This window comes from Ovis canadensis, chromosome 12 (assembly GCF_042477335.2).
Source record: "Ovis canadensis isolate MfBH-ARS-UI-01 breed Bighorn chromosome 12, ARS-UI_OviCan_v2, whole genome shotgun sequence".
NCBI lineage: Eukaryota > Metazoa > Chordata > Mammalia > Artiodactyla > Bovidae > Ovis > Ovis canadensis.
Window position 1 is genome coordinate 14573843 of NC_091256.1, and position 18986 is coordinate 14592828.

General features: G+C 44.2%; 1 protein-coding gene across 2 annotated transcripts in view; it reads right to left on the reverse strand.

Annotated features, from left to right (window-relative positions):
• Positions 1 to 2044: 2044 nt before the first annotated feature.
• PM20D1 (peptidase M20 domain containing 1) overlaps positions 2045 to 18986 on the reverse strand; it is a 55315-nt gene continuing 38373 nt past the window's right edge. The window contains exons 14-15 of one of the 2 annotated variants that reach the window (XR_011247620.1): positions 18140 to 18442; positions 2045 to 4470 (exon numbers count right to left, since the gene is read on the reverse strand). The gene's annotated coding sequence lies outside the window, so the exon portion shown is untranslated. Of the gene's footprint in view, positions 4471 to 17048; positions 18443 to 18986 lie in introns of those variants that run through there. The other variant, XM_069545240.1, reaches the window with a different exon arrangement.

Consider the following 18986-nt stretch of genomic DNA (forward strand, 5'->3'; position numbering starts at 1 on the left):
CCCATCACCAGCTCCCGGAGTTTACTCAAGCTCATGTCCATTGAGTCAGTGATGCCATCCAACCATCTCATCCTCTGTTACCCCCTTCTCCTCCTGCCTTCAATCTTTCCCAGCATCAGGGTCTTTTCAAATGAGTCCCCTCTTCGCATTAGGTGGCCAAAGTATTGGAGTTTCAGCTTTAGCCTCAGTCCTTCCAATGAACACTCAGTACTGATTTCCTTTAGGATGGACTGGTTGGATCTCCTTGCAGTCCAAGGGACTCTCAAGAGTCTTCTCCAACACCACAGTTCAAAAGTATCAGTTCTACTGGATCATAGAATATGTTTATATGTTTAGCATCAGTGCGTGTGTGCATGCGAAGTTGCTTCAGTCATGTCCAGCTCTTTGTGACTCTATGGACTGTAGCCCACTAGGCTCCTCTGTCCATGGAATTCTCCAGGCAAGAATACTGGAGTGGGTTGCCATGCTCTCCTCCAGGAGATCTTCCCAATCCAGGGATTGAGCCCATGTCTCTTTTTGTCTCCTGCATTGACAGGTGGCTTCTTTACCATCAGTGCCACCTGGGAAGCCCTTTAGGATCAGTAAATGATACTAAATAATTTTCCTAAGTGCTCATGTTAGTCGGCACTCCTGCAGGCAGTGTCTTAGCATGCCAGTCGCTCCACATCCCCATCACACTGTGTCGTCACTCTATAGTGATTTAAAAATGTTAGCCTGTCTGCTGGGTGTGCAGTGGTACTTCATGGAGGTTCAGTTCTGCATTTCCTCAGTACTGATTGAGGTTAAGCACCTTTCCATATGTTTATTTGCTATTTGGATGTCTGTTCAAGTACTTTATTTCTTTTGTCCATTTTCTTTTGAAAAATTATCTATTTTAATTGGAGGCTAATTACTTTACAATATTGTAGTGGTTTTTGCCACACATTGACATGAATCAGCCATGGGTGTACATGCGTTCCCCACCATTTTCTATTAGGCTTTCTGTGTTACCGTTTTATAGGAGTTCTTTATATGTTTTAGATAAGAGTGCTTTGTTGGTTATGGGTATTGCAGATATTTCCATGAGTATATAAATACCGAAGACCTCAGTTTTGCAGGTCTTCTGAAGCCTCGGGGCCACTGGAGCACTAATGTATTCCCAGCTCCTAGCACTTAGTGGGTGCTAGTGGTAAAGAAACTGCCTGCTAATGCAGCAGATGTAACAGACATGGGCTCTTCTTCTGGATGGGGAAAATCCTCTGGAAGACGGCATGGAAACCCACTCCAGTATCCTTGTCTGGAGAATCTCATGGACAGAGGAGCCTGGCGAGCTACTATCCATAAGGTTGCAAAGAATCAAACACGACTGAAATGCCGTAGCACGCAGCACACACAGCACTTAGTAGGTGCTAAATAAGGGTGTTGAATGAATGACGGATAAAACGAATGAGACTCATCCAGGTAGTCTGTTCTGTGCTGTGCTGATTCCCAGGACCTCACACTGAGAGGGGCTGGAGGGGAAAGATTTTCTTCCAGCCCAGCCAGCTGTGTGATCTTGGGAAGGGGAAGATGCCCAGCCCTTCCCTGCTGAAAAAGCAGAAATAGATACAGTCTGTGAAGAGAGAAGCACAGATAGGGAACAGAGGTCATAAGTGAGAAGACAGGAACTAGCAGCAGGTAGCAAGCCCGCCAGATGCTCCAGAAGGAGAGACTGGGAAGTGGAGGAGGTGATGGTGTCAAGGAGATGGTGAGGGTCTCTGAGCATCACAGTGGGTCTCCGTATGACAAGAACCTCCAAGCTCATGTAGGCGCTGCTCCCACTTACTCTCTCCCCCTCCTTTTTTTTGGCAGATCTGCTTGGCTTCCTGGGTTTTAGTTCCCTGACCAGGATTGAACCGAGGCATCCCCCAGCATTGAGGACACCGAGTCCTAAGCGTGGGACTGCCAGGGAATGCCCTCCTGCTTGCTCTTAAAGCGTGTTAGGTGAGTCAGCTCTTCGATGCTTTTCCTTTCCAAAGGAGAGAACTTCAGGGATCCTCATTCCTATCTCCCCATTAAGGAACTCTTTTTTTTTTTTTTTGTCAGGTCTGAAACTTCCTCATGGCCTGTAATGTCCATCGTGAAGATGGAAGACGGTGGCGTCAGTGCTGCCCCCTCCTCTCCAGGGCATCCTTCCCTAGGCCTGCGCATTCTCTCGCCTTCTCATGTCACATTCTCTCCCCTGTCCTCTCTTTCTCCTCCTTCAGCTACAGCTGATACCAGGTCAGGCCAGAAGTCTGACCAATTTCCATGAGTTCAGAAGAGAAATGGCCCCCCTCACAGCACCACAACAAACTCACAGCATCCACTTTCCAGGTCTTTCCTCCAGAAGACAATGAGGCTGCAGCTGCTCCAGAGTTTTCTATATAGGATAAACTTGGGGGCTTAGCACTTTAGTTGACAAGGGGTCCGTGGAGTGTCATGGAATGGCACTCTTATAGCAAGCACCGCGTTTCACTTAGACTATGAGACTGTTGACAGGGGTGGAGGATTTAGAGGAGGGAGGAGGTGTGGATAACTGCTGGAGCCGGTGGAGTAGCCTATGAGGGACGTACCTCTGTGGGCAGCTGTCTCCAAAACTTTTCTAATACGTGGTTCTTTTAGCTTCTGTACTGGGGTCTCCCAGGTCGTGTGGCCTTTCTTTCAGGAACAGCTGATGTCTACCAGTGGCTTCTCCATAGACTGCCTGCATGCTCATTCTGAAACATCGTAAAATTCCAGAGCCCTGTAAACCCTGAATCCCATAAGCAGCATGATATAGTCACAGGACTCACCTGACATGGCTGGAACGTTTTCCGTCTTTCGTTTCTGCTGAGGAAAGGATGACGTGTCCCATTTTTCCCCTTCCTACAACTCCTGCCCAGCTATGTCCCTCCCAGAGGTCAACATCTTTCCTGCTGACCCCAACTAAGGTGATATCCTCTTCCGGCTTCCTTCAGTTTAGGAGGATGTGGTGACGGGGGTGGATGGGGAAGTGTGGCCATCTGTGCTCAAAGCTGGGTGCTCTCATCACCTCTTTTCTTCTCTCTGAACTCTCTATTCCCAAAACTCCCTGGATACTCTCCCTGGATTCCTTCAGGCTGGATGGTTCCAGGTAGTTTGGAGCTGTAGTTCTGAAATTCCCGCGTATAACTGGGAGAACTTAGCAGCAAGCAAAATAGGCCAGTGAGCTATAACTGGGGAGATGAAGTCATCTCTGAGAGACAAAGTTGCAGAGTGGAATGTGTCACAGCTTTGTAATCACATGGGTTTGAATCCATGCTTAGTCACACGTTAGGTATGTGACCGTGAGCAAACTCCTTTATGTCTCTGAGCCATATCTGAAAAAATGGAGACAGTGCTCGCTTCCTTAGAGATGCTGCAGAGATTAGAGACACCATCGCGTTTGGAGCACTTCCCGCACACGGTAGGAAAAGGATGATTTCACCGAAGAGGAAGAGCCACAGAGAAGGGCTGAGGCATCTGTCAGGGCAGTGCCAGCTCCCTGGGACTCACACTGAGGTCTGTCCTTCACAGACTGAGGGCCCTCCTAACTGCAGAGGGTTTAAGAGGGCCGCTCTGTCATATGGGTGTGGCTGTAGACAGTCTTGGCGGGGCAGCACCCCAAAGTTTTCACCAAAAGTGAGCAAGCTCCACCTTTCCAGAGCCAGAATGCTAGACGATCATATTCTGAAAACCAGATTATCTAGTTTCAGAATGCCCCACTGTGTTTACCGCCCTTTGATTATCCGCTAGCTCAAGGTTTCCTAAACAGGCCTGGTCATAGGAATCACCTGTGGGCACTTCTCTTAAAATATAGATTTCCAGGCCTCTCTCCTGGAAATTCTGTTTCCACAGATCTGGTGCCAGGCCAGGAAATCCATCTTTAATTAGTGTCCCAGGTGACTCCCACGATCTGACCAGTTTGGGGAAGAGTGCCCCAACCCAGTGGTTCTCAATCATGCTCCTAAAAAGAACCTCTTGGGAAGCTTTAACAACAGTTTGGCTCCCCAAGAGGAGGAGCCTCCCCATAGGAGAAAACAATGAACGCTTGGAAGCCCCCGGGGTGTTTAAAGACACAGAGATGCTTCAGTTGAATCTTCCTGTGTGGATTTATAGATTGACTCATTTAATCCTCATAATTATGAAGTAGGCTGTTGCAATATGATAGCTCAAAACCAAGTCACTGGATTAGAGAAAAGTAGGTGGCGCATTCTGGGGCTTCCTTGGTGGCTCAGAAGGTAAAGAGTCTGCCGACAATGCAGGAGACCTGCATTCGATCCTGGGTCAGGAAGCTCCCCTAGAAAGGGAATGGCAACCCTCTCCAGTATTCTTGGCCATCTCTGGTGGCTCAGTGGTGAAGGCTCCTCCTACGATGCAGGAGCTGCAGCAGATGCAGGTTCGATCCCTGGGTTGCAAAGACCCCTTGAGATGGATTTGGCAGCCCGCCCCAGTATTCTGGGCTGGAAAAACCTATGGACAGAAGAGCCTGGTGAGCTACAGTCCATCGGGTCACAAAAGAGTCGGACATGATTTAGCAACTACACAAGAAGGTGCCTTCAAAAGTTACTTAGGGGTTTCCCTGGTGGCTCTGTGGGTAAAGAATCCATCCGCCAATGCAAGAGAAAGGGGTTCTATCCCTGATCAGAGAGGATCCCAATTATTGCAGGGAAACGAAGCCCATGTGCCACAACTATTGAGCCTGTGTCTGGGAACCAGAGCTAATGAGCCCCAGTTCAGTTCAGTCGCTCAGTCGTGTCCGACTCTCTGCGACCCCATGAATCGCAGCACACCAGGCCTCCCTGTCCATCACCAACTCCCGCAGTTCACTCAGACTCACGTCCATCGAGTCCGTGATGCCATCCAGCTATCTCATCCTCGGTCGTCCCCTTCTCCTCCTGCCCCCAATCCCTCCCAGCATCAGAGTCTTTTCCAATGAGTCAACTCTTCGCATGAGGTGGCCAAAGGATTGGAGTTTCAGCTTTAGCATCATTCTTTCCAAAGAACACCCAGGACTGATCTCCTTTAGAATGGACTGGTTGGATCTCCTTGCAGTCCAAGGGACTCTCAATAATCTTCTCCAACACCACAGTTCAAAAGCATCAATTCTTCGGCACTCAGCTTTCTTCACAGTCCAGCTCTCGCATCCATACACTCACTAGATTGGTAATAAAAAAAATAAGGGCAAACCCCAGAAAATATAGCAAGTGTTGGTGAGGATGTGAAGAAATTGGAACTATTGTGCATTTGGTGGTGGAATGTAAAGTGGGGCAGCTTCTGTGGAAATAGGTCAGTGTTTCCTCATAAAGTTTAACACAAGATTATCATATTATCCAGCAATTCTACTCCTAAGCATATGCCCCTAAAGAATAGAAAACAGAGGAGAAAAGCATTCCAGTTAGAGGCAACGGAGTGAAATGACAGACAGGCAAGGGAGAATGTGTCATTTTCAGAAGCAGGGAGTTTTCTATGTGGCTGCGTGCATTTGGAGAAGTGGAGGGTAAAAGATGAAATGTCTCTGATGGTTGTTATACAGCTTAAGACTTACTTTACACAAATGTATTGTTTTACCTGTTGATTTCATTTTTCCATGTAGGTCTTTGAACATAGAGATTTTATATTTTGAAATTTATATTAATTTTTAATGCCTTATAGTTTAAAATTTCTGTAATGTTTGCTGTCATAGTCTACTTTTATAATGAATATATATATATATATATATATATATATATATATATATATGGTTTTTGGTTTTTTATGTTTGGTCACATTGTGTGGCTGTGGGATCTGAGTTCCATGACTAATGAATCCAGCTGTCACCCTGTGCATTGCAAGGCAGATTCTTAACCACTGGGCCACCAGGGAAGTCTCCCTAAAAAGATTATCCTTTAAGAGCAGTTTTCTTAAAGAGCAATTTTAAAATTTACAGTAAAGTTGAGAGGACAGTACAGAGATTTTCCTTATGCCCCCTGTCCCCATATGTTCATCGCCTGCCCCATTATCAACACTACTCAACAGAGTGGTACATTTTCCACCAGTGCGAACCAACATGGACATCATAATCACTCAAAGTTTACCTTAGGGTTCACTCTTGGCATTGTACATCCTATAGGTTTGGACAAGTATATAATGATATATTCCTCTCATTATAATATCATATAGAGTATTTTCACTGCCCTAAAAGTGAAGAGGAGCTAAAAAGCCTCTTGATGAAAGTGAAAGAGGAGAGTGAAAAAGTTGGCTTAACGCTCAACATTCAGAAAACGAAGATCATGGCATCTGGTCCCATCACTTCATGGAAAATAGATGGGGAAACAGTAGAAACAGTGTCAGACTTTATTTTTTTGGGCTCCAAAATCACTGCAGATGGTGACTGCAGCCATGAAATTAAAAGATGCTTACTCCTTGGAAGAAAAGTTATGACTAACCTAGATAGCATATTCAAAAGCAGAGACATTACTTTGCCAACTAAGGTCCGTCTAGTCAAGGCTATGGTTTTTCCTGTGGTCATGTATGGATGTGAGAGTTGGACTGTGAAGAAGGCTGAGGGCCAAAGAATTGATGCTTTTGAACTGTGGTGTTGGAGAAGACTCTTGAGACTTCAAGAAGACTTCAAGACTGCAAGGAGATCCAAGCAGTCCATTCTGAAGGAGATCAGCCCTGGGATTTCTTTGGAATGAATGATGCTAAAGCTGAATCTCCAGTACTTTGGCCACCTCATGCGAAGAGTTGACTCATTGGAAAAGACTCTGATGCTGGGAGGGATTGGGGGCAGGAGGAGAAGGGGATGACAGAGGATGAGACAGCTGGATGGCATCACGGATTCGATGGACACGAGTCTGAGTGAACTCCGGGAGATGGTGACAGACAGGGTGGCCTGGCGTGCTGAGATTCATGGGGTCACAAAGAGTCAGACACAACTGAGCGACTGAACTGAACTGAACTGAACTGAAAAATCCTCTGTGCTCTGCCTATTAATTTACTTTTAATATTAAATAATATTCCATTGGTTGGATGTACCAAGTTATTTATCCATTCACCTACTGAAAGATATCTTGGCTACTTCCAAGTTTTTGGAAATTATAAATAAAGCTGTTATGAACATATGTATACAGGTTTTGGTGTGGATATGTTTCCAACTCCTTTGGGTAAATACCAAGGAACCCAATTGTTGGCTTATATGGTAAGAGTATGCTTAGTTTTGGAGAAGGGCATGGCAACCCACTCCAGTTCTTTTGCCTGGGGAATCCCATGGACAGAGGAGCCTGGCAGGCTGTAATACTTGGGGTCATAGAGTCGGATGTGACTGAAGTGACTTAGCAAGAGCATGCTTAGTTTTGTAAGAAACTGCTGAACTGTCTTCCAAAGTGACTGTGCTATTTTGTATTTCTACCAGCAGTGAAAGAGTTCCTGTTGTCCCACATGCCCAACACCATGTGATGTTTTCAGCGCTCTGGATTTGGGCCTACAGTTTTAATAGATGTGTGACAGTTCCTCATTGTTTCAGTGTGTATTTCCCTGATAACATGTGATGTGGAGCACCTTTTCACATGCTTATTTTCCCTCTGTGTATCTTTGGTGAAGTGTCTGTTAAGGTTTTTGGCCCATTGTTTAACTGGATTGTTTCCTTATTGTTCAGTTTTAAGAGTTCTTGCACGTTTTGGATAACAGACCTGCCTCTTAACATGCTGATTTAAACTTACAAATTTGGCTCTTCTTTATTATTATTTTTTGATTAGATCCTTAGCTATTAAGTCTCATTTACTCTTTTTAAAAAATCTTAATATCTTTAAATTATGAAAGTATGATAACACAGCTAAAGGAGACTTGGAAAATACAGAACAAGGTTACATATAGTTCCACTGTATATTACAGTTACTTTTTTAAGGAGAGAAATTAAGACTTTTAGTTGGAGTTTCAATGTTAAACTCTCAAAAATTAATAGAATAAATATACAGAGAAGTAGAAGGATACAGTAGACCTGAAAAGGTCTGGGAACCAATTCAAGTCTCATTTCCTCTTAAAGCATTAATTTACGGTGCCATGTTGATGACTCCCAAGTATCTTTGTCTTAGACTTCTTCTGGGCTCCTCACTTGTGTGTCTCAAGCCTTGTTAATTGTCATATCCAACATGGAGCTCGTCATCTCCTGATGTCTACTCCTTCAGTCTCCCCTTCTCAGTAAATGCAGCTGCTGTTCCCATTTGCCTAAGGCAGCTGGCCGGGAGTCCTTCCTGGCCCCTTCCTCTACTTCTCCATCTCCGTTTGTTGCTGTTGTTTAGTCGCTAAGTTGTGTCCGCATCTTTTGCACCTCCTTGGACTATAGCCCGCCAGGCTCCTCTGTTGATGGGATTTTCCAGGCAAGAGCACTGGAGTAGGTTTCATTTCCTTCTCCAGGGGATCTTCCTGACCCAGAGATTGAACTCATGCCTCTTGCATTGTCAGGCAGGTTCTCTACCACTGAACCATCAGGGAAGCCCTCCTCATCTCCCTACCCTCCATCAATCATCAGCTGCCGTCTCCTGGCTCCACCTCCTATAGACTTTTTTTGATTTTTAAAAATTCACATAAAATTCACACAACATAAAATTAATTATTTAAAAGCATACACTTAACTTGTTAATGGATAAACATCAAGGTCCTACAGCATAGTACAGAGAACTATATTCAGTATCCTATGATTTAAAAAAAGATTACATAAAAATAATGTGTGTGTGTATATATATATATATCTCTGAAACATTTTGCTTTATAGCATAAATTAACACGACGTTGTAAATCAACTATACTTCAGTAAATAAAATTAAAGCATACAATTCACTGACATAGAAAACACACTTACAGTTACCAAAGGGGAAGGTGGAGGGGATAAATGAGGACTTTAAAAGGTACACACTGTGTGCACGTGTGCATGTGAAGCCACTTCAGCAAGAACACTGGAGTGGGTTGCCATGCGCTCCTCCAGGGGATCTTCCCAAGCCAGGGATCAACCCTGCGTCTCTTGTGTCTCCTGCAGCGGCACGCGGTTCTTTACCACTAGTGCCACCTGGGAAGCCGCCAAAGATAAACACTGCTATATACAAAAAAGATAAACAAGGACCTACTTTATAGCACAGGGTACTATATTCAATATCTTGTAATAACATATAATGGCAAAGAATATGAAAAAGATTCAGTTGTGTATATATATATAAATATATAAAATTGAGTCACTTTGTTGTATACGTGAAACATTGAAAATCAAATATACTTCAATTAAGAAAAAACATATAATCTGTTAGCTCTTAGTATATTTACAATGTTGTGAAACTATCACTTCTGTTTATTCTTCATAAGACATTTTCATCACCCCAAAAGGAAACTTCTTAACCATTACTCCTCACTCTCTCCTTCCCCTAGCTCCAGGCAATCACTAACCTGCTTTCTGACTCTATGGATTTTCCTGTTCTAGACATTTCATAAAAATGGAGCCATGTAATATGTGACCTTGTGTGTCTGGCTTCTTTCTCTCTCCACATGATTAATTCGAGGTTCATCCCTGTGGCAGCATATGTCATGCCTTTTTATGGGTGAGAGTAGTCCATGGTACAGATACAATGTATTTTGTTTATCCCTTCACCTATTGGTGTCCAGCTGGGTTGTTTCCATCTATTGGTTATTGTGAACAGTGCTGCCGGGAGTACAAACTTTTGTTTGAATATGTGTTTTCAATTCTTTTGAAAGAATGCTTCAGAGTGGAATTGCTGGGGGCTTCCCAAGTGGTGCTAAGGGTAAAGAACCTGCTAAGAGTTGGACACAGGGGAAACAGCTTAGCACAGAACACAGAGTGGCTAACCGGAAGATTTTTTTAATAGGCCTTTCTCTGATCCACTGACTGGATCTTTCAACTGTTACATTGTAACAGCCTACTTCACCAGGTAATTGTTAGTATTAAATGATTAAAATTGTATAATTGAATGACCATATACACACAAATCTATGTCTATATATCTATTTCTATCTATCCTTGTTTAGTCGCCCAGTCGTGTCCAATTCTTTGCAACCCCGTGTACTGCAGTGAACCAGGCCTCCTGTCCCTTACCATCTCTAAGAGTTTGCCCAAGTTCATGTTTATAGTGATGCCATCCAGCCATCTCATCCTCTGACACCCTCTTCTCCTCTGCCCTTGAGTTTTTCCAGCATCTGGGACTTTTTTAATGAGTTGTCTATTCACCTCAGATGACCAAAATACTGGAGCTTCAGCTTGAACATCAGTCCTTCCAGTGAATATTCAGGGTTGATCTCCCTCAAGATTGGTTTGATCATCTTGCTGTCCAAGGGACTTTCAGGAGTCTTCTCCAGCATCACAGTTTGAAGGTATTAATTCTTACACATTCTACCTTCTTTACAGTCAAGCTCTCACAATCCTACGTGACCACTGGGAAGACCATAGCCTATATGGACTATATGAACCTTTGTTGGCAGAGTAATGTCTCTACTTTTCAACACACTGTCTAGGTTTGTCATTGCTTTCCTGACAAGAAGCAATTGTCTTCTGATTTCTTGGTTGCAGTCACCATCTGCAGTGCTTTTGGAGCCCAAGAAGAGGAAATCTGTCACTACTTCCACCTTTCCCACTTCTATTTGCCATGCAGTAATGGGGTCAGTAACGTGGGTGCAGGAGGGCCAAGAGGAGCTACTCCACGATCAAGGTCAGGAGGGGTGGTGGTGAAGAGATACCCCTCGTCCAAGGTAAGGAGCAGTGGCTGTGCTTTGCTGGAGCAGCTGTGAAGAGATACCCCACGTCCAAGGTAAGAGAAACCCAAGTAACACAGTAGGTGTTGTGAGAGGACATCAGAGGGCAGACACACTGAAACCTTAATCACAGAAAACTAGCCAATCTGATCACATGGACCACAGCCTTGTCTAACTCAGTGAAAGTAAGCCAGGCCGTGTGGGGCCACCCAAGACAGGCAGGTCATGGTGGAGAGGTCTGACAGAATGTGGTCCACTGGAGAAGGGAATGGCTAGCCACTTCAGTATTCTTGCCTTGAGAATCCGATGAACAGTATGAAAAGGCAAAATGAGAGGATACTGAAAGAGGAACTCCCCAGGTCGGTAGGTGCCCAATATGCTACTGGAGATCAGTGGAGAAATAACTCCAGAAAGAATGAAGGGATGGAGCCAAAGCATAAAACAATACCCAGTTGTGGATGCGACTGGTGATAGAAGCAAGATCCGATGCTGTAAAGAGCAATATTGCATAGGAACCTGGAATGTCAGGTCCATGAATCAAGACAAATTGGAAGTGGTCAAACAGGAGATGGCAAGAGTGAATGTCAACATTCTAGGAATCAGAGAACTAAAAAGGACTGGAATGGGCGAATTTAACTCAGATGACCATTACATCTACTACTGTGGCAGGAATCCCTCAGAAGAGATGGAGTAGCCATCATGGTCAACAAAAGCATCCGAAATGCAGGACTTGGATGCAATCTCAAAAACGACAGAATGATCTCTGTTCGTTTCCAAGGCAAACCATTCAATATCACAGTAATCCAAGTCTATGCCCCAACCAGTGATGCTGAAGAAGCTGAAGTTGAACAGTTCTATGAAGACCTACAAGACCTTTTAGAACTAACACCCAAAAAAGATGTCCTTTTCATTATAGGGTACTGGAATGTAAAAGTAGGAAGTCAAGAAACACCTGGAGTAACAGGAAATTTGGCCTTGGAGTATGGAATGAAGCAGGGCAAAGGCTAATAGAATTTTGCCAAGAGAACACGCTGGTCATAGCAAACACCCTCTTCCAACAACACAAGAGAAGACTCTACACATGGACATCACCAGATGGTCAACACCGAAATCAGATTGATTATATTCTTTGCAGCCCAAGATGGAAAAACTCTATACAGTCAGCAAAAACAAGACCAGGAGCTGACTGTGGCTCAGATCATGAACTCCTTATTGCCAAATTCAGACTTAAATTGAAGAAAGTAGGGAAAACCACCAGACCATTCAGGTATGACCTAAATCAAATCCCTTATGATTATACAGTGGAAGTGAGAAATAGATTTAAGGAACTAGATCTGATAGATAGAGTGCCTGATGAACTATGGATGGAGGTTTGTGACATTGTACAGGAGACAGGGATCAAGACCATCCCCATGGAAAAGAAATGCAAAAAAGCAAAATGGCTGTTGGGGAGGCCTTATAAATAGCTATGAAAAGAAGAGAAGCCAAAAGCAAATGAGAAAAGGAAAGATATAAGCATCTGAATGTAGAGTTCCAAAGAACAGCAAGGAGAGATAAGAAAGCCTTCCTCAGCGATCAATGCAAAGAAATAGAGGAAAACAACAGAATGGGAAAGACTAGAGATCTCTTCAAGAAAATTAGAGATACCAAGGGAACATTTCATGCAAAGATGGGCTCGATAAAGGATAGAAATCGTATGGACCTAACAGAAGCAGAAGATATTAAGAAGAGGTGGCAAGAATACACAGAAGAACTGCACAAAAAAGGTCTTCACGACCAAGATAATCACGATGGTGTGATCACTCACCTAGAGCCAGACATCCTGGAATGTGAAGTCAAGTGGGCCTTAGAAAGCATCACTATAAACAAAGCTAGTGGAGGTGATGGAATTCCAATTGAGCTATTTCAAATCCTGAAAGATGATGCTGTGAAAGTGCTGCACTCAATATGCCAGCAAATTTGGAAAACTCAGCAGTGGCCACAGGACTGGAAAAGGTCCGTTTTCATTCCAATCCCAAAGAAAGGCAATGCCAAAGAATGCTCAAACTATCGCACAACTGCACTCATCTCACATGCTAGTAAAGTAATGCTCAACATTCTCCAAGACAGGCTTCAGCAGTACATGAACCATGAACTCCAGATGTTCAAGCTGGTTTTAGAAAAGGCAGAGGAACCAGAGATCAAATTGCCAGCATCCACTGGATCATCGAAAAAGCAAGAGAGTTCCAGAAAAACATCTATTTCTGCTTTATTGACTATACCAAAGCCTTTGTCTGTGTGGATCACAATAAACTGTGGAAAATTCTGAGAGAGATGGGAATCCCAGACCACTTGACCTACCTCTTGAGAAATCTGTATGCAGGTCAGGAAGCAACAGTTAGAACTGGACATGGAACAACAGACTGGTTCCAAATAGGAGAAGGATTACATCAAGGCTGTATATTGTCACCCTGCTTATTTAATTTCTATGCAGAGTACATCATGAGAAATGCTGGGCTGGATGAAGCACAAGCTGGAATCAAGATTGCTGGGAGAAATCTCAATAACCTCAGATATGCAGATGACACCACCCTTATGGCAGAAAGTGAAGAGGAACTCAAAAGCCTCTTGATGAAACTGAAAGTGGAGAGTGAAAAAGTTGGCTTAAAGCTCAACATTCAGAAAATGAAGATCATGGCATCTGTTCCAATCACTTCATGGGAAACAGATGGGGAAACAGTGGAAACAGTGTCAGACTTTATTTTTTTGGGCTCCAAAATCACTGCAGATGATGACTGCAGCCATGAAATTAAAAGATGCTTACTCCTTGGAAGGAAAGTTATGACCAACCTAGATCGCATATTGAAAAGCAGAGACATTACTTTGCCAACAAAGGTCCGTCTAGTCAAGGCTATGGTTTTTCCAGTAGTCATGTATGGATGTGAGAGTTGAACAGTGGAGAAAGCTGAACGCTGAAGAATTGATGCTTTTGAACTGTGGTGTTGGAGAAGACTCTTGAGAGTCCCTTGGACTGCAAGGAGATCCAACCAGTCCATTCTGAAAGAGATCAGCCCTGGGATTCCTTTGGAAGGACTGATGGTAAAGCTGAAACTCCAATACTTTGCCCACCTTATGCAAAGAGATGACTCATTGGTAAAGACTCTGATGCTGGGAGGGATTGGGGGCAGGAGAAGAAGGGGACAACAGAGGATGAGATGGCATCACTGACTCGATGGACGTGAGTTTGAGTGAACTCCGGGAGTTGGTGGCGTGGCGTGCTGCAATTCATGGTGTTGCAAAGAGTCGGACACGACAGAGCGACTGAACTGAAGTGAATGGGGTCAGATGCTATGATCTTAGTTTTATTTTAATATTTAGTCTTCAGCTGGCTCGTTCACTCTCTACATTCACCCTCATCAAGAGGCTCTTTAGTGCCTCTTGGCTTTGTGCCTTGGAGTGGTATCATCCGCATATCTGAGGTTGTTGATGTTTCTCCCTCCTATCTTGATCCCAGCTTGTAACTCGCCCAGCCTGGCATTGCTCATGATGTGCTCAGCGTATAGGTTAAACAAACAGGGTGACAGCAGACAGCCCTGTCATACTCCTTCTCAATCTTGAGCCAAGCAGTTGTTCCATACAGGGTTCTAAGTGTTGTTTCTTGACCCGCATATAGGTTTCTCAGGAGACAGGTAAGATGGTCTGGTATTCCCACCTCTCTGAGAGCTTTCCGCAATTTGTCATGATCCATAAAGTCAAAGGCTTTAGCGTAGTTGATGAAACAGAGATAGATGTTATTCTGAAATTCCCTTAGTTTCTCTATAATCCAGCAAATGTTGGCAGTTTGATCTCTAGTTCCTCTTTCTTTTCTAAACCCAGCTTGGACATCTGGAAGTTCTTGGTTCGCATAATGCTGAAGCCCAGCATGCAAGATTTTATGTATGACCTCACTAGCATGGGAGATGAGTGCTATTGTCTGATGGTTAGCACATTTTTGGTGCTATCTATCTATAGCTATCCCTATTTCTATACCTATCCCTTTACCTATATTTATATCTAGGTATAATTATTTAGTACAGTGTCTGGAATATAGCAATCACTGTATGTATGTACGTTAGAAAGAACGAATGAAGTGAAGATGAGAAGAATGGAAAGGTGGAAGTGAGGGAAAGTACCCCCTCACCTGTTCTCCCCTCTCCCACTCTCGGCATGTGAGGCTCCAGAGTTCCTGTCCTGATACACGAGGCCCGTCAAGCCTCCTTCCGGTTTCCTGGAGGCACCAGGCTCTTGTTTGCACACTCTGTTCTGTTTGGCACACTCCCCCCTCCCCTATTCTCCCCACGTCTTTGCCTTGTTAACTCTTATCTAATCTTGACGTCTTAGCTTATTCGTGACCTTCTCACCAAGAGGGCTTCCTGACTGCCCTCAGGAGGCACCGTGAAAGTGAAAGTGAAGTCTCTCAGTTGTGTCCAACTCTTTGTGACCGCATGGACTGTAGCCCTCCAGGCTCCTCCATCCATGGGATTTTCTAAGCAATACACTGGAGTGGGGTGCCATTTCTTTCTGCAGGGGATCTTCCTGACCCAGATCGGGAACCTGGGTCTCCTGCATTGCAGGCAGACTCTTTTTACTGTCTGAGGCACCAGGGATCCCTGACCAGGAACCATGGGGCATATACAATAGGATTTTACCTCCTAGATCTGAGCAAGAGAGCTCCTTACCCCCAGTCTCATGCTTTAGAAGGTACCGCAGATTACGGCCACAAAAGAACTAAATCTACTATAAACCTAGAGGTGCTTCTGTCCACTGGGGTTCAGCTCTCAGTGCTGGTTCAGAGCACCTGGTCACCCCAAACACACGTTTCTGAGACTAACACAGTTCAGGCCCCAGAGAACCACTTCTCTACAGAAGTTGCTCTATATCTTCGGAAAAGAAAAGTTACATCTGAAACGTCCCAAAAATGTGGCATTGTGGGTTGTGTCACTGTGAACTTTGGAGACAACATAGCTTTGGAGAGCAGGGAGGAACTGAGCTGTCAAAGTGTGCTTAGCTAAGGGAAAAGAAAATTGACTTGTCAAATCCTTCCTCTCAGATAGCATGACGGCAATAGATTCCTGCACGGTGTGTTATTTCCCAGGAGTGCTGAGTGACCACTTTCTTGCTTCTCTTTGAGTTCCAATTTCTGGTTCTGGAGGCACTCAAGAATTAGTGTAATATTTGCTGATGACATTTTGACTGTTCCAAAGAGGTAGGGAGAAAGGTCAGTATATATGTGATTTTGGTCAAGGGGGGAATACAAGCAATCAAGCACATATTTTCCCAGAAGGTTCCTGCTAGTCTCATGAAGCTTTTGCTAGCCGTGAGAAACGGTCAGCACCATGAAGGATTTTAGTGCTTTTCTAGATTTGGGGAAATATAAGAATTGGGCTCATATTAATAAAATTGGCTCCTAAAAATATCTATCTGAAGACCTGTCCTGCCAGTTCCCGATTCCTCCCTCATACTGGTGGAGGGTGGGGAGTTGAAAGATACTGAGACACACCCATCCAGCCTCTAGACACTGGGTGGGGTTTGGTTGGAAGATACTGGGGTGGGGGCTGGTTGAAAGATACCAGGGTTTGCTCAGTTGTAGGAGATTGAGTCAGAGAAGGCAATGGCACCCCACTCCAGTCCTCTTGCCTGGAAAATCCCACGGACCGAGGAGCCTGGTGGGCTGCAGTCCATGGGGTCGCTAAGAGTTGGACACAACTGAGCGATTTCACTTTCACTTTTCACTTTCATGCATTGGAGAAGGAAATTGGCAACCCACTCCAGTGTTCGTGCCTGGAGAATCCCAGGGACAGGGGAGCCTGGTGGGCTGCCATCTGTGGGGTTGCACAGAGTTGGACACGACTGAAGCGACTTAGCAGTAGCAGCAGCAGGAGATTGAGTGGTCTTGCCTGAGTGGTCAGGAAAGGCTGATCTGACACTTGTCCTCAATTCAGCTGCCTTAATAGTAATTCGTTAGGGTAAAAGTGAAGATGTTACATGAGAGCTTAGCGCTGAAGAAGAAGGATGAGACTCCTCCTGACCAGTTACAGTTTTCTCAGGGGACTGAGAAATTTACAAGAGTGGTAAATGCTGAGTCCTCACATCATGCAGTGGTCCCATAGGGAAACCCATTCATTAATTAAAGCACTTGCTCTGCTTGCAGCGGGTGGAGACTAAGAACTGGCGATTCAGTGATCTGAGTATCCTTGGTGGTCTTAGATTGCTGGAGGGAGAAACTGAGACACATAAGAAGATCTGAAATGTCTGGGGTGACGGCTAGAGAAGCTAAGCTCACACGGCCCACCACACAGTTTCACTAGGGAATTTTACCTCTGACAAACTCAGCTTAAAACGGGAAACAGAGGCTCTGAAATACAGAAATAAGGAGCATCAGAGAGCCAGCCTTTAACTAACACCTCAGTCAGGGTTCAGTTCAGTTCAGTTCAGTCGCTCAGTCGTGTCCGACTCTTTGCGACCCCATGAATCACAGCACACCAGGCCTCCCTGTCCATCACCAACTCCCGGAGTTCACTCAGATTCACGTCCATTGAGTCAGTGATGCCATCCAGCCATCTCATCCTCTGTCATCCCCTTCTCCTCCTGCCCCCAATCCCTCCCAGCATCAGAGTCTTCTCCAATGAGTCAACTCTTTGCATGAGGGGGCCGAAGTACTGGAGCTTCAGCTTTAGCATCATTCCTTCCAAAGAAATCCCAGGGTTGATCTCCTTCAGAATGGACTGATTGGATCTCCTTGCAGTCCAAGGGACTCTCAAGAGTCTTCTCCAACACCACAGTTCAAAAGTATCAATTCTTCAGCACTCAGCCTTCTTCACAGTCCAACTCTCACATCCATACATGACCACAGGAAAAACCATAGCCTTGATTAGACAGACCTTAGTTGGCAAAGTAATGTCTCTGCTTTTGAATATTCTATCTAGTTTGGTCATAACTTTTCTTCCAAGGAGTAAGCGTCTTTTAATTTCATGGCTGCAATCACCATCTGCAGTGATTTTGGAGCCCCAAAATATAAAGTCTGACACTGTTTCCACTGTTTCCCCATCTATTTCCCATGAAGTGATGGGACCAGATGCCATGATCTTCGTTTTCTGAATGTTGAGCTTTAAGCCAACTTTTTCACTCTCCTCTTTCAATTTCATCAAGAGGCTTTTGAGTTCCTCTTCACTTTCTGCCATAAGGGTGGTGTCATCTGCATATCTGAGGTTATTGATATTTCAAACTTAAACTTGCAAGTACCTACTTAACTTGGGGAAACTATACTAAAGGAGATCTCAACCTAAAATGACCAAATTGAGGTTCTTTTGATATTCCAAAATTTATAGTTTTGTGCACACAGTTAGAAAATGTTGGCCACAAGATCAAACAGACTGAATAGAACACTTACTTTGATTGGTATCTAGAAGCTTCTTTCGAAACTACGTAAGGATGCAAAAAGGCTGCTTGCAGTCTGTCATTGACTTGTTCTTCTTCCAGCCCAGCGGTTCTCATGATGTACTCTGCATATAAGTTAAATAAGCAGGGCGACAATATACAGCCTTGACGTACTCCTTTCCCAATTTGGAACCAGTCTGTTGTTCCATGTCCGGTTCTAACTGCTGCTTCTTGATCTGCATACAGATTTCTCAGGAAACAGGTCAGGTGGTCTGGTATTCCCATCTCTTGAAGAATTGTTCAAGAGAAAGTTAGCCTGAAGGAAAAAGAAAATGTCCTGAGGGAGGAAGTCTGATTTAGGAGAACCTGGTTTTCAGTCCCTGTGCCTTGAGACCAGAGCTCTCAGGATCACTTATCTATCAAGACCGTCTCTAATTCCCGAAACTAAAAAACAAACACCAAAAACAGGGAATGAAGCTAGATCTCTCATTGTGTCTGTCTGAATATATGTATGTCTCAGCATGTATCTGTCTTTGGATAGAATTCTGAGGTTAATTTGCTAATGAGCCCTAATTTAATTTGCCTGAAGAAAAGTAAGTGCTTACAAATCAAACAATTCTAAATATAAGAAAAATTAAGCTAAACGAATTTCAGATTCATGTGAACTGGGAAATACTCAGTATTAAATTAGTACCTGTCAGTGGACGTGAGTTTGAGCAAGCTCTGAGAGATGCTGCCGGCCATGGGGACACAAAGGGTTGGACATGACTGAGTGACTGAGCAACAGCAACCTGGCATTAATGTTCAAGTCTGTTGATCTGATTAATATAGACACGTCTTAGAGTCATCAGTATAATACT